General features: G+C 38.0%; 2 long non-coding RNA genes across 3 annotated transcripts in view; one reads left to right on the top strand and one right to left on the bottom strand.

The window, feature by feature from the left end:
* Window positions 1-17,121, bottom strand: part of LOC138757171 (uncharacterized) — a 109,303-nt gene extending 92,182 nt beyond the window's left edge. For both annotated transcript variants that reach the window (XR_011353389.1, XR_011353390.1), the window contains exon 1: window positions 16,929-17,121. This is a non-coding gene — a long non-coding RNA (uncharacterized lncRNA). The remainder of the gene's footprint in view (window positions 1-16,928) is intronic.
* Window positions 17,122-20,409: 3,288 nt separating this feature from the next.
* Window positions 20,410-22,433, top strand: LOC138757172 (uncharacterized). Its single transcript, XR_011353391.1, has 3 exons — window positions 20,410-20,595; window positions 21,151-21,389; window positions 22,299-22,433. It is a non-coding gene; the product is annotated as an uncharacterized lncRNA (long non-coding RNA).
* The last annotated feature ends 4,462 nt before the right edge of the window (window positions 22,434-26,895 follow it).

Here is a 26,895-nt window from a genome sequence, read left to right as displayed (position 1 = left end):
CAAGTTAATTTATTCAAAGCAACTCTTGAAAATTTACCTCTCCATAAAAATTCCCTAACCATTTTATTCAAATCTTGAAAAAAAATTATCAAGTAAATACGGAATAGATTGAAACAAATATTGCATACGTGGAAAAATATTCATCTTAATTGTATTTATCCTACCCAATAAATTAATAGGTAAATCTTTCCATTTAATCAAATCAGCTTTAATTTTTTTTTATTAACGGAACATAATTTAATTTATATAAAGATTGATAATCAACATTCAGAATTATACCCAAATATTTAATTCGATCTGTCCATTTCAAATTAATAATATTCTTATAAACTGAATAATCTCCTTCACTTACTGGTAATATTTCACTTTTTTCCCAATTAACTTTATATCCAGAAAGACATCCATTTTGTATTAAACACTCCTTCAAATACAAAAGTGACTGAGCTGGGTTTATTAAATACACCAATACATCATCATCAAATAAATTAATTTTATACTCCTCATCTAAAATTTTCATACCTTGTATCTGTGTATTTTATCTTATCAGCTGTGCTAAAGGTTCAATCACTAACGCAAATAAAGCTGGTGATAAAGGACAACCTTGACAAGTTGACCGAGTCAATTTAAAAGGTTCCGAAATCAAGCCATTCGTCAATTCTCTAGCTACCGGTTTACTATATAAAGCCTTAATCCAACCAATAAAAAAGGGACCAAACTTAAATTTCTCCAGAACTTTAAACAAAAAATAACACTCAACTCTATCAAATGCTCTTTCTGCATCTAAAGATTTCACCATCGGTGGTCTGAAGATTGTCGAAATCTATTAATCAAACTAATCACTTGTAAAATATTATCTGAGGCATATCTATTCTTTATAAAACCTGTTTGATCCATATGAATCAACTTAGGTAAAAATTTAGCCAATCTATTTGCTAATATTTTAGCTATTATTTTATAATCTACATTTAACAAGGAAATTGGTCTATATGAAGATACTTTCAAAGGATCTCTATCTTTCTTTGGAATTACTGTGATTAAAGCACTAGAACAAGACTCAGGTAATTCATAATGTTCTCCAACTTGACGTAATACATCCCCAAACACTGTAGAGAAATCATCATAAAAGATTTTATAAAATTCAACTGAAAATCCATCATCACCAGGTGATTTACTGTTCGGCATTTCAATTATAGCCATTTTAATTTCCAAATCAGTAAATGGTTCCTCTAACTCCTGTATATCTGCATCCTCTAATATCGGTAAATTCAACTGTGATAAAAAAAAATCAATCGATCCAATTTCTTGTTTTTCTTCAGATGTATATAACTTTTTATAAAATGAATAAAATTCATCATTAATCTCACGAGGATTATAAGTAATAAGAGAATTCCATCTAACAGCATTAATAGTCCTCGAAACCTGTTCTTTCTTTAATTGCCATGCCAATACCTTATGTGCTTTCTCTCCCCATTCATAATACTGTTGTTTCGTCCTATTAATCACACATTCAAACTGATAAGATTGCAAAGTATTATATTCCAATTTCAACCTAGATAATTCTATTTTCTGATCTTCAGTAGCATCTTTCTGAAATTCCTTTTCTAACTCAGCAATCTGTTTCTCTAAGTCAAGACTCTGATTTAATCGATTCTTTTTCATTTTAGAAGTATAACTAATTATTTGTCCTCTCAAATAAGCTTTCATAGCATCCCATAATACAAACTTACTTTGAACAGAATTAGATTTTTCTTTAAAAAAAAATTAATTTGTTTTTTCAAAAAATCAATAAATTCCGTATTTTTTAACAACATAGTATTAAACCTCCAACGATAGGCCACTTGAATTTTCTCAGAAGTTGCATATGTAAAATATAACAAAGAATGATCTGAAATCACTCTACTTTTATATTCCACTTGTTGTATCTTCCCTTGTAAATGTGCCAATACTGAAAAAAAAGTCAATCCTTGAAAACGATTCATGTCTAAATGAATAAAAGGAGAAATATTTCTCTGTCAGATTAAGACATCTCCAAATATCTACTAAATTAAGATCTTTCATCAATGCTTGAACCTGAACTGCCATCTTAGATTTCTTAACCTTCTTTGGAGATTTGTCCAATAAAGGTTCCAAAACACAATTAAAATCACCACCAACTGACCCAAATATAAAAATGCATCTGAAATAAATATTTCATCATCTACATTTGGGGCATAAATATTAAGTAAAGTCCAAAATTCACTAAAAATCTTACAATTCAATTTAAGAATACATCCTGCCTTTTCCTCCATTGATTGTAATTCAAAAGATATTTTTTTATGTATCAAAATTGCTATGCCTTTAGCCCTAGAATTAAATGAAGAAGAATATACATGCCCAACCCAGTCCCTCTTTAATTTCATACTTTCCTTCAGATTCAAATGTGTTTCTTGTAAAAAGGCAACATCAATTTTCATTTTCTTAATATACGCCAAGACTCATTTACGCTTGATCGGACTGTTTAAACCCCGAACATTACAATTAGCAAACCTCAACTTTGACATATCTATTATTATTACTAAATACCAATAATATCTTTATATGAAAACTCAAATCAACGTATATAGGCCCTCCAGTAGGAGAAAAAAATCACAAATTAAAAGCTAACTAAAATGAAATTTTTTTAAAAATCTACCAAAAGGTAGTAATCCCTAAACAAAAATTGGGTGTGGGTCACCCACCAGTGGCTGATGACTAATAAAGAACTTTGAACAAATCACTCTCTCCCCAGCCAAACAATGAATAACATCAAAATATCATAATAACAACAAAAAAATGTAGAATAAGAATAAGAAGATTCTTCTTTTCATCCAAGTGATTCCAGTCTCGGAGATCCCATTTCAGAAAAAGTTGGACTCTTTTCATTTCCGTTTTTCCCATTTCTGCCATTTCTTCTGTTTCCAAAACAAGCAGATTTTTCTTTAGGAGACAATGGTGGACTACATCTTTATCCTCTTATGTCTGGCAATGAATCAGCAAAAATCAATGCTTCACGATCATTCTCAAAAAACCAAAATTGATGATCTCCATAAAACACCTTCAACACTGCCGAGTAGCGAAAAGTAGGCTTATAACCTTTATGCCACAAAGCTTCTTTAACTGGATTAAATGGACATCGGCGTTGAATGACCTCTTGACTCAAGTCAGGATTTTAAAAAACTCTACTATTCTGAATCAATAATGGAGTTTGTCGTTGTCTCGCATTTTGCACTGCTAGTCGAAGTATTGGTTCTCTGACCAGATAATTCAAACATCAAATTATTATCGGTCTCGGTGGTTGACCAGGTAAAGGTATTCTTCTTAAAGCTCTATGAGCTCTTTCCAATACCAAGCCTCCAGAAAAAAATTATTGTCCTAATACTTGTGGGATCCAGTCTTTAAAAAAAATGAAGTGGATCTTGTCCTTCTATACCTTCTGGCAAACCAATGATTTTCACATTATTCCTTCTACTTTGATTCTCCAAGTAGTCTATTTTCCTCTCTAACTCCTTCTCACGTTCTCTCAATTCTGTAACTGATTTTTCAACCTTCAACACTTTTTCTGTGTCAGAAACCACTTGCTGTTTACATTCCAAAAAAGCAGACTGAAATTTTTTTTAAAATCTTCACAAGATGCTTCCACACGTGCTTTAACTGTATTCAATTCTGAACTTATACTAGCATTCATTTGAACCATCTCATTCATTAAAAGGTTGAATTACAGCATTTAACTGCATACACTGTAACTCAGAAAAGCTCAGCCCTGCTTTCTCTAATGTAGTGGCAGAACCAGGTAACTGCAGCTCCTGCTGCAGCTCAACGAAAGGCATTTTAGAGGTTTTGCTGCAGGTCTGGACTCCCAGCGATGGCACCCCGACTTCCTCAGGGGGTCGCCGCTGGTCTGGTCTACCCCCGCAGCTCATTGATTTTGTGCAAAATCACGGAAGAAATCGATATCTTCAGGTTGAAATGCTTCCTGATGCATTTCAAACAATGGAGTCGTCTTCCTGCGTGCTCCCTTAGTTAAAATCGTTAAGCTTCCAGAATCGGGATCCACTTCTTGGGAACATGCACCTTCTTCCAGAGAATGGGTAATTCCAGCGCCATCCTTCTCTTGGTAAGTAGTAGACATTTTTTTTCAGCTCCCACAGGCAATCTTTGTGGTTTAGACACTGAAGAAATTAAACCTGAAGCTGTAACAAGTCGTTTAGGCCCTAAATCTTCAGTACTTTGAAAATGTACCTTCTTCTGCACTTGAGGTTTAATCTTTTTACCATTAATGGCCATAGTAGCTCCTCAATACTTTAAACTAAAATTTTAAAAGTTTAAACTTGAAAACAAAGGGTTAAGAAATGGGTACTTAGAAGTCTTGCCAGAGAGGTCGAGATAACACGTCTAGACTCTACGCCATCTTGCCACGCCCCATGGAGGGTCTTTTAAAGGAGAGGTTTTAAGAGTACAAAATCTTTATAAACCTGTTAGATTGAAAGGTCAGGTCAAAAGTTTGAGAGATCCATGGTTCTCAAGGGGTATTGGAAACTTGGTTCGAAAAAGAGGGAGTACTACAATAAATATAAGAAACAGGGAAAAAAGGAGATGTTTGGGTACTATATTGAATGTAAAAAGAATCTTAAGAAAGAAATTAGAAAAGCTAAAAGAAGGTATGAGGTGGCTATAGCAAGTAGGGTGAAAATAAGGGTTTCTACAAATATGTAAATAGCAAAATGAAAGTGAGAGATAAAATTGGTCCAATAGAGAATCAGAAAGGACAAATGTGTGTGGAGCCAAGAGAGATGGGGAAGGTCTTGAACAATTTATTTTCCTCAGTATTCACTGAGGAGAAGGATATTGAACTGTGCAGGGTAAAGGAAGCAAAAGGGGTATATATGGAGACTATAGTGATTAAGAAAGAGGTAGTACTGGAGCTTTTGAAACATATAAAGGTGGATAAGTCTCCAGGTCCTGACAGGATGTTCCCTTGAGAGAAGTTAGCGGAGGCTCTGGCAGTGATTTTTCAAATGTCATTAGAGATAGGTATAGTGCAGAAGGATTGGCGTGTTGCGCATGTGGTTCCTTTGTTTAAAAAGGGTTCGAGGAGCAAGCCTAACAATTATCGGCCTGTAAGTTTGACGTCTGTGGTAGCTAAATTGATGGAAAGTGTTCTTAGAGATAGTATAAGTATACGGAGGGACAGGGTCTGATCAGGGACACTCAAACTGGATTTGTGCGTGGAAGGTCACGTTTGACCAATCTTGTTGAATTTTTTGAAGAGGTGACGAGAAATGTTGATGAGGGTAGAGCAGTGGATGTTGACTATATGGACTTCAGTAAGGCCTTCGAGAAGGTTCCTCATCAGAGGTTAGTTAGGAAGGCTAAGTCCATGGGTATTAATTTGGAGATAGTCAAATGGATTCAACAGTGGCTGGAAGGAAGGTGCCAGAGAGTAGTAGTAAATAATTATTTGTCATGATGGAGGCCGATGACAAGCAGTGTACCTCAGGATTCGGTATTGGGACCGTTGCTGTTTGTCATATATATTAATGATATGGAGGATGGGGCAGTAAACTGAATTAGTAAATATGCAGATAATACTAAAATAGGGGGAATTGTGGATGATGAAGAGGGTTTTTAAAGATTGCAGAGGGATTTAAACTGCTTAGAGGAGTGGGCAGATGGAGTTTAATGCTGATAAGTGTGAGGCGCTTCATTTTGGAAAGTATAATCAAAGCAAGACATATGTGGTAAATGGGAGGGCATTGAAGAATGCAGTGGAGCAGAAAGATCTAGGAATAACAGTGCATTATTCCCTGAAGGTAGGAGCACATGTGGATAGGGTGGTGAAGAGGGCCTTTAGTATACTGGCCTATATAAATCAGTGCATAAAATATAGGAGTTGGGAAGTAATGATGAAACTGTACAAGGCATTGGTGAGGCCAAATTTAGAGTACTGTGTGCAGTTCTTGTCACCGATTTATAGGAAGGATATTAACAAGCTAGAGAAAGTGCAGAGAAGATTTACAAAAATGTTGCCTGGGTTTCAGCATCTGGAATACCAGGAGAGAATGAGCAAATTAGGTCTTTATTCCTTGGAATGTAGAAGGCTGAGAGGGGATTTGATAGAGGTGTTTAAGATAATGAGAGGGATAGATAGAGTTGATGTGGAAAGGCTTTTCCCATTGAGAGTAGGAGAGATGGATACAAGAGGTCATGGGTTGAGAGTTGATGGGCATAGGAGTAACATGAGGGGGAACTTCTTTACACAGAGAGTGGTTTCTGTGTGGAATGGGCTTCTGGGAAAGGTGGTGGAGGCAGGGTCAATTTTGTCATTTAAGAGAGTTGGATAGTATATGGATGGGAGGGGGTGGAGGGATATGGGCAGAGTGCTGGTAAGTGGGATTAGAGGAGGGTACTTGGATCAGTGCGGACTAGAAGAGGAAAATTGGCCTGATTCCATACTGTAATTGTTATATGGTTAATATGAGGGTGAACTTCTTCACACAGAGAGTGATGAGAGTGTGGAATGATCTGCCTGCTGAGACAATGAATGCAGGCTCAACTTTAACATTTAAGAAGAATTTGAACAGATATATGGATAAGAGATGTATGGAGGGTCATAGACTGGGACTCACAAAAAAAATGGTTTGGCACAGACTAGAAGGGCCAAAGGGGCCTGTTTCTGTGTTGTAGTGTTCTATGGTTATTCCCTTTGCATGAAGTGTTGAGGAATCATTCTAATTTTCTCCTTCATTATCAATACTCTTGGACCTATCTACTAGTATTTTTTTTAATGCATTAGCAGTTCCAAGGCTCAGATGGTATTCTTGGGATAATAAATACTGGCAGATTTTTGACAACTTACTGACAATAAATACTGACCGCTCATTGCTATAAACTGAAGAAACCTGGATTACTGTCCAGGGACTCCATCTGAGTCATCCTCCAGAAGGCAGATCTAATATCTGTGGCAGTGACTGTGGGTGCAGGCGTACCTGAGGTTTGGGAAGTGTGTGGCACTGGCTCGCAGGCCTGTTGCTCAAAGCACATATAGAATGCACTAAGCACATTCAAGAGGGATTCACGGTTCTTTGCTATTCTGCCTGGTTTATTTTATAGTCATTGATAGCCATTCATGCTATGTCACAATCTCCTGGTGCACCTCATTCCTGACCTTCAATAATGAGTGGTCCATGATTCAGCAATGGTTTCCTATGGTGAAACCATAGATTGTCTTTTTGACACACTATCTTCTGCACACTGCTGATGGTGACGGTGGTGGTGTATTTGTTAAGTTGCCTAGTCCTTGAAAACAGACTCAAAACAATCATGCCAGATGTAATCAGTTTCCTCAATTGAATGAAATGCAACTTTTCCCACCGGAAATGAAATATCCATTTTATCTAGACACTGTGGAACATACCTCTAAATCAGTGGTTTTCAAACTTTTTCTTTCCACTCACATACCCCCTTATTCCTATGCCATAGGTGCTCTGTGATTAGAAAATGATGGCTTTGGGTGGTAAGTAAATGGAAAGAAAAAGTTTGAAAACTACTCTTTTCATTCATTATGTGCACAGTTTCATAACTCCAAAGGAAATGGGCCAATTACAATTTTTCTCAACCAAAATAGTATCGACCTTTTTTTTCCCCCACTTGTTTCCCACCACAGAGCACTTATAGCATAGGGATAATAGGGATAACTTAAGGTGGTAGGTGAGTGGAAAAAAAAAGGCTGAAAAACACTGCTCTAAATTGTCAATTGCAATAAGGCCTTAATCAATCTGATGAACTGAAGATTGGGAGAATATTTCTAATTTAATGTTTTACTGTAGATGTTTGCCCAAAATTAAGGAAAGTGAACAAGTGAGAAAAATCGAGGTAAGTGAATAAGTGGATCTCATTAAATAGATCCAAAGTTAGATTACTAAGAATTTGTTGGGTAAAGAGGGTCTGGACTTGGATGAAGCCATGAACACAAAGGTGAAGAAGAGGAAAAGACGGGAGTCTATTGGTGTTGTAAGGGCATTATTATATTGACTGCCTCAAGAAGATTATAAACTTATCACATATTGTGTTTGAAGATAAGGGGAAGAGATAAATGAACTGTTGAGTCAATCCCACAGACTAATTTTTTTCAGCTTCAAGGTGATCTTGGATTATACAACATTATTCAAGATTGTCAAACTGCGTTGAGCAGTGGACAACAAGATGAATCATGTATCTTGTTTAATTCTTGATATTACACCTGTACTATTAGTCCACTTCCATGTAAATAGATACTTATAACATTATTGGCAAGTGGTGGTTTAGGACTGTTAGAGACCAATGGTAGAAAAATTGCACAATTATTTCAAAGTTGTAAATTATGGCTCTTTTTTCTGTTTCAAGGATATTCTATGAAGGTGGGTAAGGATCATGCAGGGAAGAGGCAGGAAACCAAGCTTGTGAACAGTAAATACACACGATATATAAAGCACTGCTCTGCATTTGTCACTCTTTAAGAGTTTCCAAGAAACAATTTATAGGATGCATTCTACCTCCCATCAAATACATATCAGTGCTCTTGCCAAAATTCAGCCTGCTGGTCCAACAGTGATTCTTGTCATTAGAATAATAATGACAGGCCACAGAAAATCTGCATATGATGATATATCTCACTGTTTTAATTTAATGTTTAATTTAATTTAGAGATACAGCATGGTAATAGGCTCTTCCTGCCTACAAGCCCTGAGGCCCAAATACATCAAATGCAAACCCCATATCACTACCACTGCAATTTTTATTTGGCTTGGATTTATGGAGGGGTAAATGTCCACGTCAGCTGCAGGCTCGCTTGTGGCTGACAAGTCCGATGCGGGACAGGCAGACACGGTTGCAGCGGTTGCAAGGGAAAATTGGTGGGTTGGGGTTGGGTGTTGGGTTTTTCCTCCTTTGTCTTTTGTCAGTGAGGTGGGCTCTGCGGTCTTCTTCAAAGGAGGTTGCTGCCCGCCAAACTGTGAGGCGCAAAGATGCACGGCTTGAGGCGATATCAGCCCACTGGCGGTGGTCAATGTGGTAGGCACCAAGAGATTTCTTTAGGCAGTCCTTGTACCTCTTCTTTGGTGCACCTCTGGCACGATGGCCAGTGGAGAGCTCGCCATATAACACGATCTTGGGAAGGCGATGGTCCTCCATTCTGGAGACGTGACCTACCCAGCGCAGTTGGATCGTCAACAGTGTGGATTCGATGCTGTCAGCCTCTGCCATCTCGAGTACTTCAATGTTAGGGATGAAGTTGCTCCAATGAATGTTGAGGATGGAGCGGAAACAACGCTGGTGGAAGCATTCTAGGAGCCGTAGGCGATGCCGGTAGTGCAATAGAGTGGGGCTAAATGCCACTCTAAACATGCCATTTAAAAATTAGCAAGTCTCCTAAGTTTCCCTCACTTAGCTCTAAATTACATAAAGAGTTTTTATTCTTCATGCCTACACTGCACAACGCTATTAACAAAACTTTCAAATCTGTTGATTTGTCAGGCAAGGTGTCAAGAAAAGTTCAAATGCTGTTCAGAAGTAAAACATGAAAGTCTGCTGACACCGTAGTTGAAGTAAAAACAATGCTGGAAAAACTCAGCAGGTCAAACAGTGTACTTTTATGTAGCAAAGATACATAACCAGCATATTGGGCTTGAGCCCTTCATGAAAGTATGGAAAAATGTTGGCAGGTAAACATAGGAAGTAGGAACAGGAGTAGGCCAAAAATGGCCCATCGAGCCTGCTCCGCCATTCAATACGATCATGGCTGATCTAATTTATGACCTAACTCCACCTACCTGCCTTCTCCCCATATCCCCTAATTCCTCTATCATGTAAAAATTTATCTAACCGAATTTTGTCCAAACAAAATGGTAGAGTGAAGGGTAGGGGGAGGAGCACAGTCCCAAAGGCAGGAGGTAATAGGTGGATAAAGGAAGGAGGGCATAGCACCAAGCAGGGGTAGGAGGGATGGCTCTTGGAATAGAGAGGGAAGGGGTGGAGAGCTAGAGGAAAGAAGACAAAGGGGAAGGAAGGGAGGATGGAGAGCAGGTTAGTTGAAACCAGAGAAGTCAATGTTAATGGCATCCAGTAGGAGAGAGCCCAGATGGAAAATCAAATGCTGTTCCACCAATTTATGGGTGGTGTTGGTGGGATAGTACATGAGGTCATGGACAGGCATGTGATCATGAGAGTGGGGTACTGAATTAAAATGGTTGGCCACTGGGAGATCTCTGTCACTGATGCGAACAGAGTGTATGATTCAAAGCAATCTCCCAGTCTGCATCCTGTCTCTTAAATCTGTTGAGTTTCTCAGGATTCTGCTTTTACTTCAATTTATATTCATTGTTTTATCTCAGGTCACTGAGGTTAAACACCTTTGACTGTACATGATTTCAACCATATGTTTACTTACCTGCTTGCCTAAATGTATTTGACTGTGTCTTAAAAAGATCACTCATGATTGTAAAAAATGGCAATGAAAATCAACAAATAGATATATATTTGATAGCTAATCATTCTTGTCCTGATTTTGACAAAGGTTCAATAAGAAAATAGGACAATACAAACATTTAGAAATAATTATCTAAACCTTACTTGCAAAAACCATTCAAACTAAAAACTATAAAAAAAGGTCCTGGTTCATAATTTTGCAGATTGGCAGCATAAATTGGAAATTCAGAAAGCTGTGACAGATTATGTTATATTTTATATTGTTGAAAGGAGATAAATAATGGGGGGGGGGGTAGTGTAGGTCACAAACAAACACAAACACTTCACAACACAGATCTAATTTAAAATGCCAGAGCTCTGCTCGAGCCAGAGAGTCCAGGGTCCCAGTGCCTTTGTAAAGACAATGGAAACTGCTTTGCTGAAGGATTTCACAAGTAGATATTAATTGGACATGCTGTGGAGTAATGGATTATTGTTTTAGAAAGCAACAGATGAATGGACTCAGAAGATTGGGTCCAGTGTCGCAATCTGTCTGAATGCAGTTTGCTGTTCTAAGAAGGTCATGTGATTTAAAGGAGACCAAACAGAGCACCACAAGCTGGCAGCTTGTTTGAAACCTCATTTTGAAGAGGGTTGTGAGTTCTGAGTTCAGCCTGTTCAAAGCCCTTGTGGTCCATACAAGAGGAGATGCCTGGCTGTATAATGTTTCATCTGAAATAAGGTAAACAGAAAAGGAACTCTGTCGTGACCTGAAAGAAAGGGGTTATCATCTAGAAAACTCTGATGGGGCAAGTTTGTTTGGCAAGACACTGAAGTGGCTGATCTAAAGGAATCAGTTGTAGGTGTCCAACAAGCAACAAATCTCTCTCTGGAAACTGACAAGAACCTTCATGAGTGGTAACCATTTACCTTTCAAGCCCCAAAGCCTGGTGAAATTCATAAATGTAAAATTCTGTGCACAGTATAAGAATTGCCTGATGCCAGTGAACTTGGAGGAGTGAGAAGTGAGATTGGACTGTGAATCAAATAAGTTTTCTGAACTTACACACCTGTTACATACACATGCGTTTAGAATTAGGAGGGGGTTAAGTGAAGTTAATAGTAATAAGTTAAAGTTTGATCCTGTTTTTATGTGTAAAGAAAATTAAAAGTAACTTGTGTTTAAGTAACCATTTGTCTTGGTGAATTTCTATTGCTACTGGGTTTTAGGGACCTCTGGGCCCATCACACAGCAACCAAGATTTATATTCATCACTATTACTGAGTGAAAAAGCAGTTTCATCTGAATTGTTCAGCTGTAACTGGAGTCCAAGAAACTAGGTCCAAAGTTATATCGTGTAAGCAATTATCCATCTGCCAGAAAGCTTAACAGTATGCCAAGTGAACAAAGAAAGGAATATTTTAAAATGTATTCTTCCAACTCCAATATGTTGGATTAGAAGACAGACATGTATTAGGGGAGAGATATTTCATGTTATTCTTCTAATGAAAGAATCCAGTCAAGCCATCTCTGCCATTCTGCATCCAGTTACTTACCCCACTATTGTATTTAATAATATTTTACCTGTCCCGCATCGGACTTGTCAGCCACAAACGAGCCTGCAGCTGACGTGGACATTTACCCCTCCATAAATCTTCATCCGCGAAGCCAAGCCAAAGAAAGATCTGAAAAGTCTAGCAATATTTCTTGAAAAGTGTTCCATTATTCTGACAATGTTCTGCAGAGGACAGTTCTAGATTTTCATTAACTTTTTGTCATTAAGTATCACCAGATGTTAATTCTGAACTGTTTGCCTTTAATTTCATGACTATAATCTGCTGGAAAATTGGCAATCAGGGGAAAACACTGTAAATACTAATGTTCCAATGCTTGATTTTTGATTCCTAATTAAATGTGAACTTTTTAAAAAATGTTTGAGCAAAATTTGGGTGAAAATTAGTTATTAGCATTTGTCTTCAGGCACAAATCTTTCTATTCATTTCAGAAAGTTACCCTCACTGAAAAGGCTAGCTCCATTTGCCCTTTTGAAGTCGTCGTCAATTGGTTAGAAAAGATTCCAATTTTAAGTGTGGCAGTTTTTCTAAAGTTAAGGAGTTAAACTGAAGCAGCAATTTCTACTCTCATAGTTGCAAATTTCAAAACCACATGATTTAATATCCAATGGTAAATTTACTGGCTAATGTGGTTTCTTCAACCAAGGCATAATTTAATTAGAATTGTTAACTTGTTACGTGGCATTTCGTGACAAAATGTATACTTTCTCAATATTTTCCAATTTGTCTGTTGATCAACATCTGTTGATCAGGCAAAATATCAAATTACATTGGCTAACATCAGATCAGCTGACCCTTGAAGCATTTTACATTACTGCCAAATTCATCCATTTATCTGCCAATTATACATTCCTGTTAGCCTTCAGATTTCCAACTGAAGATATCAGATATCTTTAACCAATTCTTGAAAAATCAAAGAGCTCAGTTCTAATGACCTCAGACAAAACCAAAATTAAATACAGGTAAATGCCAAATGAATGAGGAATCATATGTGAATGAGGCAATAGAGTGCATGTTCCTCAGGCAATTCTTGACCTATTTGTTTAAAAGACTTCCAGATAGATGTGTCATGTTCAAGCAGCAGACTCTTAGTTTATTCATATTTGGGAAATAATGGTAAAGTTAGGAACAGTCAACATGGTTTTGTGAGGACCATGTCATGTCTTACCAATTTGATTGAGACTTTTGAAGATGTTACAATAATGGTTGAAGTAGGTCGGGCAATAGATCTTTTATTTTTATATACACATTATTTATATAGACAATAGTTAATCTTTTGATGAGGTCCCTCATGATGGGCTGACACAGTTGTGCAGATGCATGGTATCTTCATAAGTTGATAGTTTGAACACAAAATTGGCTGGTTCATAAGAGACAAAGGGTCATGATGAAAGGGTTCTATTCCAGCTGGAGGCGTGTGACTAATTGTGTTCTGCAGGGATCAGTTATTTCAACTCTTGTTTTTTGTGACATATGTAAATGATTTGGATGAAAAAGCATGTGGATGGATTAGTATATTTGCAGATGACAATCAAGATCAGTAGAGTTGTGGATAGTTTAGAGAGTTATAGAAAAAATAACAGGTTATCGATCAATTAGAGACATGGGCAGAGAAATGGCAGATGGAGTTTAATCCAGATAAGTGTGCAGTGTTTCATTAAAGGAAGTAAAATTTAAGGAAAATGTTTACAGTTAATGGTAGGGCTCTTCAAAGAATGATGTGCAGTGGGTTCTTGTACTCCAGGTCCATGGTGCATTGAAAGCAGCCATGAAAATAAATAATGACAATGAGTTTATTTCCATATACATTGTACAATCCACATATGCATTAAAATTCCTACTTGCTTAATTTGAATAGGAAGTTTGTGAAAAAAACAAACACAAAAGCAATTAAAAACAAGTACAGGGTGATAAAGAAAGCATGTGGCATACTTGGCTTTATTGTGTGCGACACTGAGTAGAAAAGTAAGAAGGTAACATTGATTAAAACTTTGATTAGACTACATTTGAAATATGATGTGCCTTTCTGGTTGTTCCATAACAGGGACGAATAAGAAGCTTTGGAAAGAGTATTGAAGAGACTTATCGGGGTGGGTGGCACGATTAGTGTAGCAGCTAGCACAAAGCTGTTAAAGCACCAGCATCCTTGCACCCTTCAATATTTACGGGGTTTGTAGACCAATTGGAAACAATTGGGTGGCACAGGCTCATAGTTCAGAAGGCCGTGTTACCGTGCAATATGTCTAAATTAAAATTAATATGTTGCTTGGTTTAGATTATAGGAATTACAAGGAGAGTTTGGACAAACTTGGGTTGCTTCCTCTGGAGTTTAAGAAGCTGAAGGGGTGACCTGATCAGTGTATAAAGTCATAGGAAATTGATTGGGTAGACAGTCAGACACTTTTCCCCAGGGCAAAACAATCACACACAGGAGGACATACATCTAAGATGAGGAGGAGGAAATATACTGGGCAAATATCTTAGAGTGTGGTAGATGCTTGGAACAAGCTGCCAGCAGTGATGGTGAAAGCAGATGCAATAGTCATATTTAAAAGTATTCTAAATAGACGCATGAATATGAAGCCGATAGAGAGATATCCATCAGGAGGAAGAATCAAATTTTAATTTGATTTTGACATCATCTTCAGCAGACGTGTGTGCTGAAGGTGGTGTGCTGGTCTATGTTCAATTTAAGCATCATGAACTGTTGGCTGAAGGATCTGTCCTGTGCTGTATTGTTCTATGTTCTGTAGTTTATCCAAATCAATTCATTTTATAGACATGATTCCACATTTTCAAATCTTACAATTAATCTTAAGCTAAACACAAAACAGAAGCCAACCTTCATTGGTTTATCTGTGTATTGTAGTTTGACCTTGGTGTAAATATTTATAGCTGCACTGACATGCGGCAAAGAGCCTCCTAACCGCAGCTTGCTTCAGTTCTTTCCAAACTAAAGGAAAACATTTTCTGATAAAATTTACATAAGACAAAAAAAATCCACAATGGACACATGTAGGACAGTACAGTGGCAGGCATTGATGCCATAAAATAATTTATAATTCTTGTCCCGATTTTAATTCTCTGTTTTCTTCAAGCAAATTGAAAAGTTGGCACAAAATGCTTTATGATATAGTCGGTCTTTATTATGCTGATACATTTGTTTGAATTGCATGAATTAACTTTAAGATGTTGGCAAATTTTCCACATTTATATGATTCTATCTCAGTGCATCCTTTAAGGTTTTCTTTTAGGGTCTCAGAAGCCCCCTTCACACTTGCATCCCAGTAAATCGGCCGTTCAGTGTCCTGGGATAGGAATGGGGTTTTGCCTTTCACACTAGACCACTCCTAACTGGGACACTGATCGCTTTCACACTTGCAAGGGTTTATCCCCAGCGTTTGGTCTGTTCTACCTTTAATAGGAAGTGCCTGCAATGTTGCTGTCCATGTCACACTTGCATGATCTCCGGGGATTGTACCAGGGGTCAAGGCCGACAATCTCCAGCGTGAGATGATGTCATCTGACACCAGCGTTGAACAGATTTTGCTTTCACAGTTGCCACTTTAAAGGCCAATTGGCGTTCAATTCCCGGGACAACTGACAAGTGTGAAAGGGGCTAGACTTGGTTTTTTAGCATACTACACAATAGAGCTTTGTAGGAATCATGAACACTCCACATAAAACAAAGACTACAAATAGCGGGGAATAATTCCCAAAATTTTTCCTGCATGTAGGGTGCACAAGTTCTAAGAATATAAAGGGAGAAAAGTTAAGGGAGACATCAGGAATAAGTATTTTTACACAGAATTTAAATTAAAATCAACATTAAATTAAAAATTAAAAAAACAGAATTTAAATGGAAATAAAAAAAGAGTTGTGGGTACCTTGAATGCCAGAGGTGGTGGTAGAGGCTGAAACATTAGGGGTGTTTAAGAGACTATTAGATAGGCACATGGATAAAAGGAAAATAGAGGGTTATGAGGTTGGGAGGATTTTGTTTTAAAATTTTGGCAGGATATATAGGTCAGCATCACATCGAGTGCTGTAGTGTTATATTTTCTATGTAATATAAGAGACTGAAATAAGAATAAGATATTAGTCCCTTCTGCCTGCTCAACATTCAATAAGATCGTGGTTCATCATTTACCGAGCATCATTTTCAGTTTTAAACCCATATTCCTTGTGTCCTTTGAAATTTAAATATTTATCAATGGCTCTCTGTCTGAGTTTCCATGCCCTTTATGGCCATAAGCTAACAAGACTCTGTCTCCTGAGCATGGAAATGTGACCTCATCTTGGTCTCGAATAGCCAATCCTTGATCTTGTGATCCCCTTGGGTTTACTGACAGGGAAACAGCAACTTCAAGTCTACTCTGTCAACTCCTTGTGAATATTTTACATTTCAGTAAGTTCAATTATCATTCTTCTAACTGCCAGAGTATAGGTCCAGCCTACTTAATGTCTTCTGATATAACAAACCCTCCATCCCAGGATTCAATCTGGTGACTCAGAGCTTGTGATGCAGCTTTATGTCCAGGGGACAGGATGGCACGAAGATCAGCCAAGGTTGAACTCTCCCATGCAATCCAAAAAGCAAAGCGTGGGTATGCACAGAAGATCCACAGACAGCAGTGCAACATGGTGACATGAGGCATATGTGGCAAGGGATTAAAACTCTAACATGTCACAAGTCAACCTTACAAGTAAAAGGCAATGACACCTCCCTTCCTGACAGACTGAACATTTCCATGCACAGTTTGATGAGAACAAGATGACACCAAAGAAAGCTCCATGTTCCCCTGATGAGTGGACCCCCTGCATTTCCACAGCCAAGATGAGGAGAACCCCATCCAAGGTGACTCCACACAAGGTGGCAGAATCAGATTACATACCTGGCCAGATACTGAAGAACTGCATAGACCAATTGACAAAGGTCTTCATGGACATCTTCCACATCTCACTACAGTGGTCCATCATTCCCATGGGATTCAAGACAGCCACCATAATCTCAGTACCCTATGGCCTGACCTCCAGCACAGTCTGTCCATGTCAGTAGCAGAACATTGAACACCATCAAGCTGAGCACTGGTGCACCTTAGGGCTGTGTGCACAGTCCACTCCTGGTCATGCTACTGACCCTCGATTACCAGATCCAGCTCCAACAGTGTCATCAAGTTTGCAGATTACTTAACAGTACAGCTGTGTTCTCATCGGCAGCAACAATGAGTCATACTACAGAGAAGAGGCGGAAAACCTCATGATATGGTGCGGGAGTAACAACCTGAGTCTCAACGTTGATAAGACAAAGGAAATGATAATGGATTTCAGGAAGTCCAGGAGTGTCCACACTCCACTACACATCAACAACTCTGTAGTGGAGAGAATGGAGAGCACCAAGTTCCTTGCATTTCACTTAACTGTTGACATATTGTAGCCACTCAACATCCCCTCAATTGTCAGGAAGGTGCAACAGCTTTCTTTTTTTAAATTTTATTCATTTTTTTCCCATACATGTAATCATAGGCAAATGTAAAATACAATAATCAAATATTAATATCGTCCATTATACATGATGGTATAAAACCCCAGCCCCCAACCCCTCCCCTTAACAAAACCCCATAAAAGGATGAAAGAAAGAAGAAAAAGCATAGAAAAGGAGAAAAATAGAAAAGTAAGAAAAACAAGAATAAAAATCTGGTTGCCAGAGAACACTACAAGGCTCTGACCATTTGTATTTTTTAATTCTTCCAAGGAGGTTAACGAGGTTTCGATGTTTAGGGGACATTCCATAAAATAATTCCCGCAATTTGAAAATACAGGTGCCAAATTTTCAAAAATACATCAAATTATAAATAATCTTCTCAACAGGAATGCAGCTATGCATTTATGCGTACCATCACTTCATGCCTAAATGGGTGTCCGATTTCCATGTTACAGCTATACATTTTCTTGCTGCTGCCAAGGCAATCTTGACAAATTATTTCTGATATATAGACAATTTCAATTTTGGTCATCCCTTCAATATTACCTGATAAAAATAACATTGGATTTTGTTGGAATTTGATTCTTGTAACCTGTTCTAAAAAGGTTTCCAAATTTATCCAAAAAGGTCTCACTTTAGGGCAGAACCAAGTAGAATGTAAAAAAGCACCTATCTCCTGGCCACATTTAAAACACTGGACTGGTAAGTCTGATTTCAATCTATTGAACTTCTGTGGCATGAGATATAATTGATGTAAAAAAATATATCTATCATTTATAGTGTTTGAGATACTATCTCGACATAGCTCATCCAGGAATGAGCTCTTACCTCAACTCCCAGATCCATCAAGACAGTAGGCCCTATTTCTTTGCCTTGTTGATGTTCTGTTTGTGATCCAGATGGGCCAGCAATGTTCTTCCCTCTTTGAGATGATATTCTTAGATCATTGTAAGGCAAGTCTTGAGCAGTTTTTAACAGTTTTGATTAAATGTACTTTCTGACTCTACTGTATCATGTGATGTCCCTGTAGTGCCAGTTGATAAAATAGACAAAGACGATGCGGTCAAACAATTTATTAGCAGAAACTTATGGTACAATAATGAAAGACAATGGATGCATACACGGTTATACCCAAGGGGAGTGTCTTTAACAGTAGAGGTAATGCACAGCCAATGTTAGTACAGCAAGGCTTGCCAGAGGGGAGACAGGCAGCTTAGCAGAGATTCACCACAGTCTTACCCCTGGCAAAAGAAGGGTTAAAATCAAAAGGACAGCTGCTCGGTAAAACTTAAGCAAGCAATACATGGATACCATATTTGCCATTGAGGATTCTCTAACAGCCAAAACACACCAGTATCTAGCAGAGCAATTGAAATATAATGAGATGTTTTATGAATACTGCAGCCTCTCAGGTTGTTTACGAATTCTAGTTAATTTTCTCAGAGGAACAGGTGAAGGCTTTGTACGCTTTGCAACCTTGGGAACTGATACAGGTCCTGGGTCTGTAGTGTGGGAAGGTTGGACTTCTGGACCCGCTCCAGAATCGCCAGCGTGAGGCAGTGGAGCCTCAGCATGGCCATCTGAATGCTTACTAGGGGTCACAGGCTGAGAGGGTGAGTCCAACCTCTCAGGCTCACTCTGAGTAGGGGTGTGAGGAAGGGGTGAACCAGTTGAGACCAGATCTCTTAGGGATACAGTGTAAGTGCTCCCATCTGGGAACTTAACATGGGTATAATTGGGGTTAGTATGCAGTAACTGAACTGGTTGGACTAGAGGGTCCATTTTACGCATCCAAGCATGGCTCTTCAGCAGCATGGTTCCAGGCTCAGATAAACAGACTGGAACTTCAGTCCATCACAGTTCCTGATTTCCTAGGAAAAGCAAACATACGTTCATGAGGTGTTTGATTTGTTGCAGTACACAATAAATAGAAGGTAGCGCCTCAGACAACACCTCCTGCAACCGGGTAACAGGGTAACCATGTATCTTTAAAGCAAGGTGAAGTCTTCCAGACTGCGGCGTTAGCCCGTTTGACCTGCCCATTACCCTATGGGTTGTAGCTCATGGTAAGGCTTGTGGCAATCCCCTTTCATAGCAGGGCTTGGCGCAGCTCAGCGCTCATGAATGCTGAGCCTCTATCTGTATGAATGTAATTGGGAAAACAAAAAATGCTGAAAATTCTGTCAAGTGCCTTAATGACAGACGCTGACCAGATGTCAGGGCAGGGTATCGCAAAGGGAAACCTTGAATATTCGTCGATTGCTCTAAGGAAATATACATTTTTGTTGTTGGAGGGTAACAGCCCTTTAAAATCTAAGCTAATCCTCTCAAAAGGTCGGGTTGCCTTGATGAGAGTGGCCTCTGGAGCTTGAAAGTACTGTGGTTTGCATTCTGCGCAAACAGGACAGCTTTTAGTCAGTTTTCTGACTTCATCTAGGGAATAAGGAAGGTTGTTAGCCCTTATGTAGTGGAAGAATCTCGTGGCCCCTGGGTGGCACAGTTTACTATGGATCTCTTTTAGCCCCTCAAGCTGAGCACCGGCAGCAGCTCGTGACAATGCATCAGAGGGATCATTTAACCTGCCCGGTCTGTACTGGAGAAGACAGAAGGGATTGGAGAGCTAGAGGAAGGGGGTCAGAAGGATGAGAAAAAGTGAGTGAATAGGGGAGAGGTTTACTGGATTATTGATGCTGTCTGGTTGGAGACAGCTGAGGTAGAATAAAAAGGTGTTGTTCCTCCAATTTATGTGTGCCCACACCTGGCAGTACACAATGCCATGGACAGAGATGTCACAGTGGCAAAGGAATTTGGAATTCAACTGATTGGCCACTGGGAGGGACGGTTCTCAATGAAGCAATCCTTCCATCTACTTCCACTTTGTGGAACTCCTCTGCTCCTCAACTCATGTAATGGGGCACTCTTTATTTGGCTGAATGAGTACAACTCTATCCAGGGGAATGAATCCTATTCACCTGCATTGTGACTCCAACCTGTGCCATATACCAGTGCCCACTGTAGAAGGGTGATTGTCACTTGGAAATATAACATCATCAATTTCTCTTTCAAATGAAACAAAGGTCTGACTTAAAATATTGAATGACCAATAGTTATTTCAAAATCTCTGGGATTAAATCCTAGAACACACTACTCCACAGATATTTAGTAGCTGTTCAAGAAGGTGGCTTACCTCCTCTTCTTTTTTTGAAAATTTTATTTCTACATATCAAAACCAAAGAATTATTCAATTATATATAGATAATACAATATTATTCAATACAAGATGTTATATTTTTATGTTATATTTTTAATGTTTTATTCTTGCCCCAAAACCCCCTCCACCTCCCCCAGGAAGAAAAGAAAAAGAAAGAGAAAAGACCTAGACTACATATTAATCATTAAACATGTTCTCTTGATATAACTATTGTATCGCCTGATTTTTGATTATTGGTTGAGAGGAGTGGGTGATGTGGATAACGTGGTTCGATTTTTATTAACAAATTACATATATGGTTCCCAAATCTTATAAAAATTTCCAATCTGATTCTTTAAATTATGTAATTTTTTTTCCTAATGGTATACAATTTTATATTTCAGTGTTCCATTTTAAAAATTTTCTGTTTTCCACATCACAGGAAAGACTGACTTGGAAATTTGAACAAGGAGGATTAAGATTACCAAATTTAAAAAATTATTACAAAGCATCGCAATTAAGATTCTTGTCCCCCTGTTATCAAATTGGAGAAAAAGCAGCATGGGTCCAGATTGAAATGAATAAAATATGAGAAATCAACCCAGATTCAATTTTTCATAAATGGAATAATGAGTTATTGAAAATGAAAACAGAAGTACCAATATTAAAGCATTTCTTAAGGTATGGAATGGAATTCATATGGAAAGAGGAATTAAAAATTATCAAATATCAAAGATGATGTTAAAACAAAATCATCTTATTCCCTTTTACTTAAAATAATCCTTTTTTTTATATTTGGTTCAGTAAAGGTATACAGAGAATGAAAGATTGTTTTTTAGGTTCATTCTTTATTACTTTTGATCAAATGAAAAATAATTATGAAATGCCAAATAGTACAATGTTTTCATGCTATCAACTTAAAATATATTTAATGGGAAATTAGATGTGAGTTTAAGACTCCCAGAACAGAGTCAATTTGGATATTTAATTACAGATACATTTATTGAGAAATTTATTACAAATATGTATATAAAATTACAAGTTGTTATGAAAAATAATTATATAAATCAAAACAAAGATGTGAAAAAGATCTAAATATACAAATTCAAGAAGAAATTTGGTCAAGATTGTGCCAAGAGAGTGTAACAAATACAATTAATATTAGATATCAAATGATACAGTATAATATTTTACATCAATTGTATTATGCTCCATATAAATTAAAAGGATTAAACTCAAATTATTCTGATAAATGTTTTAGATGTAATAAGGAAATAGGGACCTTTGTACATTCATTTTGGTCCTGTGTTAAAGTGGAAACATTTTGGGAAGATTTGAGTATATTATAAGGACAAATTATGAAGATAAAAATACAAAAGGATCCGAGAATTTTCTTGGTAACATATATGAAGAAAATGTAAAATTGAAATTGGATATATATCAAGAAAAATTTCTTAATATAGCAATAGCAGTATCTCCTCTTTCTTAATCGAAAATTAGGATGGGCAACAGCAATGGAATTTGTTATGAGGCAGGAATAAGATTAACAGATTTTTTAATGATTTTAATTCTATAATTTCATTTTGGCAGGTGGGCCAAATGACCATTGGAATCATGAAGTATTAATGATGAGTTCAGTGGCAAATATGATACGATTTGAAATACACCTTGATGAAGACATTGGTTTTGTATCTTTATCTTTGCTATATTAAGTACATTGTTTGACCTGCTGAGTTTCTCCAACATTGTGTTTTTATTTTAAGAAATTTATACCACTTGTCTCAAAACAGCTATTTAAAAATATGACTTTTATTATGAGTTTTACACAACCCTCTGGGGTTCATTCCTACGATATACAAATAAACCAATGCAACGCCTTTACAGTGGCAGCGATTGGGACCGCGGTTCAAATCCCACCCTGTCTGTAAGGAGTTTGTACATTCTTCCCATGTCAGCATGGCTTTTCCCCAGGGACTTCAGTTTCCTCCCACCATTCAAAACATGCCAGAGGTGTGGGTTAATTGGGTGTAAATTGGGCAGCATGGACCTTTGGGCCGAAATAGCCTGTTATCGTGCTGTATGTCTAATTTTTTTTTTTAATTAAAGCCTGCTTAATGTCCCTACTTGCAATTTTGGAGGACCTGAAGGCACTTACCACCTCTTTCATCAGAATAATCTCTGCAGCAAGCAGTCCAACAGAATGATATTAAAAAGACCATCATCGAAAAGGTGGTTTGTAGCTACGACAGCAGCAATCTCAACAAAGGCCAGTAACAAACAAATTATTGCCTCAGTAATTTTTTTTTCTGAATCTATTACTATGCAATATTGCATCTCACCTCCACCATGGAGTGGAGCACCTTTTCAGAATTCCGAACCAAGGGTATTTAAACTTCACTGGTTGTTTTGCCAGCCAGGATGCAAATAACGTGTGGTTTGCATTGGTGCAGATTCTGTGCTCCAAGACACATGTTCACTGAAGCATATGAAGGAATGGAACTTATGCTCAGTGTCTGCAAGACAAAGGTACTTTACTGACCTGCACACACTGTGTTCTGGCAATGAAGATTCACAATGAGAAACCAGAAAACATAAACTACTTCCCATATATCAGAAGCCAGCTGACATCAAACTGAGGCATCAATGATGAAATTCACCAGTATAACCTTTGGTTGATTCAGAAAATAAAATATCTGATTATCACTGCCTCAGATCTGCCATTAAAATCGTAGTCTACGGGGCAACCGTACCACTGAAACAAAGCCAAAAGAATTGGACTACCTCAAGTATAAGAGGTTTTTGAAAAATACCTTCAACACTGTCTCCACAAAATCCTTCAAATTTACTGAAAGGATAAACAAACCAATATTAGCATTTTCTCTGAGGAAAAATCCTCAGCTTTGAACCCCTCTTTTGACTCCATTAGGCTAGCTACACATGCCTAACAACAAACTCCTAAAAAATATATTCTATTCTGAATCTCCTTCATAAAGGAAAATATTCAGTGATGTGTCCAATGCACTTCCTTGAAGAAATTCAACAACACACTGACTCCTGGAAACTTTTGGCCTTTCCTCCAAGAGAATGAGTATTAAGGATAACAGGATCTAGATTTCAGATTTACTGTGCATGTGTACATACAGGACATCACTCACAACCCTGAGATTCCATTTTCCTGTGGGCATGGCAAAATTACCAATAATTGGTAGTGCAAAAATAACTACACCGCATAAACATGTAAACAAATAAAAGAAGAACTGTAAACAGATAACGAATGTAAACAAACTGACTGTGAAATACAGAGGGAACAAAAGAAAATCTATAAAGTGCATAAGGAAAAGTCCTTAAATGAGTTTCTGATTGAGTTTGTTGTTGAGGAGTCTGAGGTGGAGGGATAGCCGCTGTTCCTGATCCTGGTGGTGTGAGTCTTGTGACACCTATACCTCTTTCCTGATGGCAGCAGTGAGAACTGAGTGTGTGCTGGGTGATGGGGTCTTTGATGATTGCTGCTGTCCTCTGATGGTAATGTTCCCTGTAGATATACTCAGTAGTGGGGAAGGTTTTGCCTGTGATGTTCTGAGCTGTGTCCATTACCTTTTGGAGGGCTTTATGCTCAGGGGTCTGGTTCAGGGATGTGATGCAGCTGGTCAGCACATACCTCTGTAGAAATTTGCCAGGGTTTCTGGTGTCTTACCAAACCTCCGCAAACTCCTGAGGAAGCAGAGGTTCTGACGTGCTTTCTTCACGATGCCATTTATGTGTTGGGTCCAGGAAAGATCCTCCGAGATAGTGACTCACAAGAACCTCAATTTGCTCACCTTCTCCACCTCTGATCTCCCAATGGGTTAGGGTTAGGGTTAGGGCTTCCTGAAGTCAATTATCAGCTCCTTAGTTTTGGTGACATTGAGTGCACCATTCAGCCAATCTCCATCCTGTGTGCTGACTCATCCCCTTCCTTTAGACAACCCACTTCATTGGTATTGTCGGCAAATTTGTAGATGGTGTTATTGTTGTACCAAGCCACATAGTCGTAGGTGTAAAGTGAGTAGAGCAGGATGCTAAAAATACAGACCTGTAATGCTCTGGTACTGATTGAGATTGTGGAGGAGATGTTTTTACCATTCTTCACTGATTGTGGTCTGGAGGTGAGGAAATCCATCATTCAATTTCACAGTGGGGAGTTAACTCCCAGGTCTTGGAGTTTGCTGATCCGTTTTGTGGAGATAATGGTGTTAAATGCTGAACTTTAGTCAATAAAGAGCATCCTGATGTATGCATCTTTGATGTCCAGCTGTTTCAGGGCTTTGTGTAAAGCCAGTGAGAGGCATCCATCATAGACCTACAATAGGCAAACTGAGTGGCACCACCCAGATGGGAGCTGAAACGCTTCATCACTGGCCTTTCAAACCCTTCATCACTGTTGATGCACATTTTCACTTTCAATTATTATTTAAGATAACCTTCATTAGAGGGGTGGGGGTAGATTGGATGTAGTTTTTAGATATTTTTCCCTTTTTTCTCTTTTTTTTATTTGGCTTAATGGGTTTAACATGGTTTTACAGATCAATTCAAAATATTGTTTCTTGTGTTTATTAAGGAATTCTCGACTTCATTTAATCTATTTTTTGTGTGATTACATGTAAGCTTATATGTTAAACTCAATAAAAAAAGTTTTAAAAAGAAAGATGTAAGGCATCGGAATTCTCAAAACTCGCAAATTTCTTGTAGTTTTCAGAGAATTATTTCTTCATATGAATGATTTCCCCCCTCTTGTATGGAGGTTTCAGTACTGTGGTTTCTGCAAGATGATTTCACAAACCCAGGCAAGGGTTACATGAAGTGCCATGTGGACTCCATGACTATGTCCTCTTTTCAAAGAGACAGCTGAAGTGGTTCTTCCTTGCCATTGTTTATGTATCTCTCATGCTAAAGACCCTCTCCTGAGTGTGTCTCTGCAATTTCTGACCTCAGATGTTTTTCAGTGCAATTTTAAAATGCAGCTTTTCAAATATCTTTAATCATGTGACATGACTTCACTGCAGATTTCTGTTTGAAGTTTATCTTCCAAAAGTTTTTATGATCAAGTGCTACCAGGCTTTCTGCCCAGCTAACCAGCAAATGGCTTCCTTGTATACACTGGTGTTTCTCATTGTTCCAGTAATTGAATGGACAATCACTCCAGCACTATTACTCTTTACATAGTTGCAATGGAAGATTCTAATCTTTTTTTTTAAATTTGCAGCTCTGGGTTCTGCAAGGCTGAGTACCTGCTTGTTTTTAGAATCAGCAGACATAAGCTAAATTCCACCGAGGAGCCAGAGATGCTGTTATCTGAAGAAAGGACATCTGTGTACCAAGAACATTTAATTTTCCTGCTTGTTTTGGTCACAGACTGTCAGAGGCCTAGCCTTGATGCAAAATAAACCATTGTATTCAAAGTGATAAGCTGAAAATTATGTTATTCGTTAGTAGCCTAGCATGCTAGCTTGCTTGGTTATCTTTCTTGCTGTGCTGGGAATAGGTGCTTGGGTAATATAAGTCATGGTCCCGCTGCTGAAGTTTGAGACTCTCCGAGAGGTGGCAACACCTCTCAGCAAGAAGAAGAACTTCTAGAGTCCAGCCAACGTCCCAGTCAGGGAAGGTGGAGAAGCTGCTACTGGCGCCCTGACAACCTACTACAGTGTGCAGTCGCTGCCTCGCTTCGGCAGTTGGGACCAGTCCAAGCGTTGATAAGTATAGTTGGGAAGGGCTTGCATATTGTAGTGTGAAATCAGCTTTTGAATTTGTAATAAACATATAATCTGAACTGCTCTCGGTGTGTGTGTCTATTTTCTTTCGGTAACTCAAACACTGTGACCAATCTAAAACGAACAAAATGAGAGGTATAAGTTTACCCAAGACAATAGTTTCCACCAAACAATAGCTTAACAGGCATTTTGACTTTCAAAATAATTTCTCTCGGTCCTCCCTAAAACTAACTTAATTAAGAAAAATGTAATAACTAAAGATGAATAATAACAATTCTGTCATAACTCTTTCTAACAAAGAAATTCTGAGCTTTTTAAAGGTCAAAATTTTAAACTGCAATCTACCATTTATCTGGCAGATTTTACATTATTAGGTTAATAAGATAATAATTTTTCCCCCAACATTGCAAATTCAACATCTTGAAAGGAAAGCACATTAT

Source organism: Narcine bancroftii, chromosome 3 (genome assembly GCF_036971445.1).
Source record: "Narcine bancroftii isolate sNarBan1 chromosome 3, sNarBan1.hap1, whole genome shotgun sequence".
Taxonomy (NCBI): Eukaryota; Metazoa; Chordata; class Chondrichthyes; order Torpediniformes; family Narcinidae; genus Narcine; species Narcine bancroftii.
Note: the sequence above shows the minus strand (reverse complement) of the source record. Positions and strands in the feature narration are given on the sequence as shown.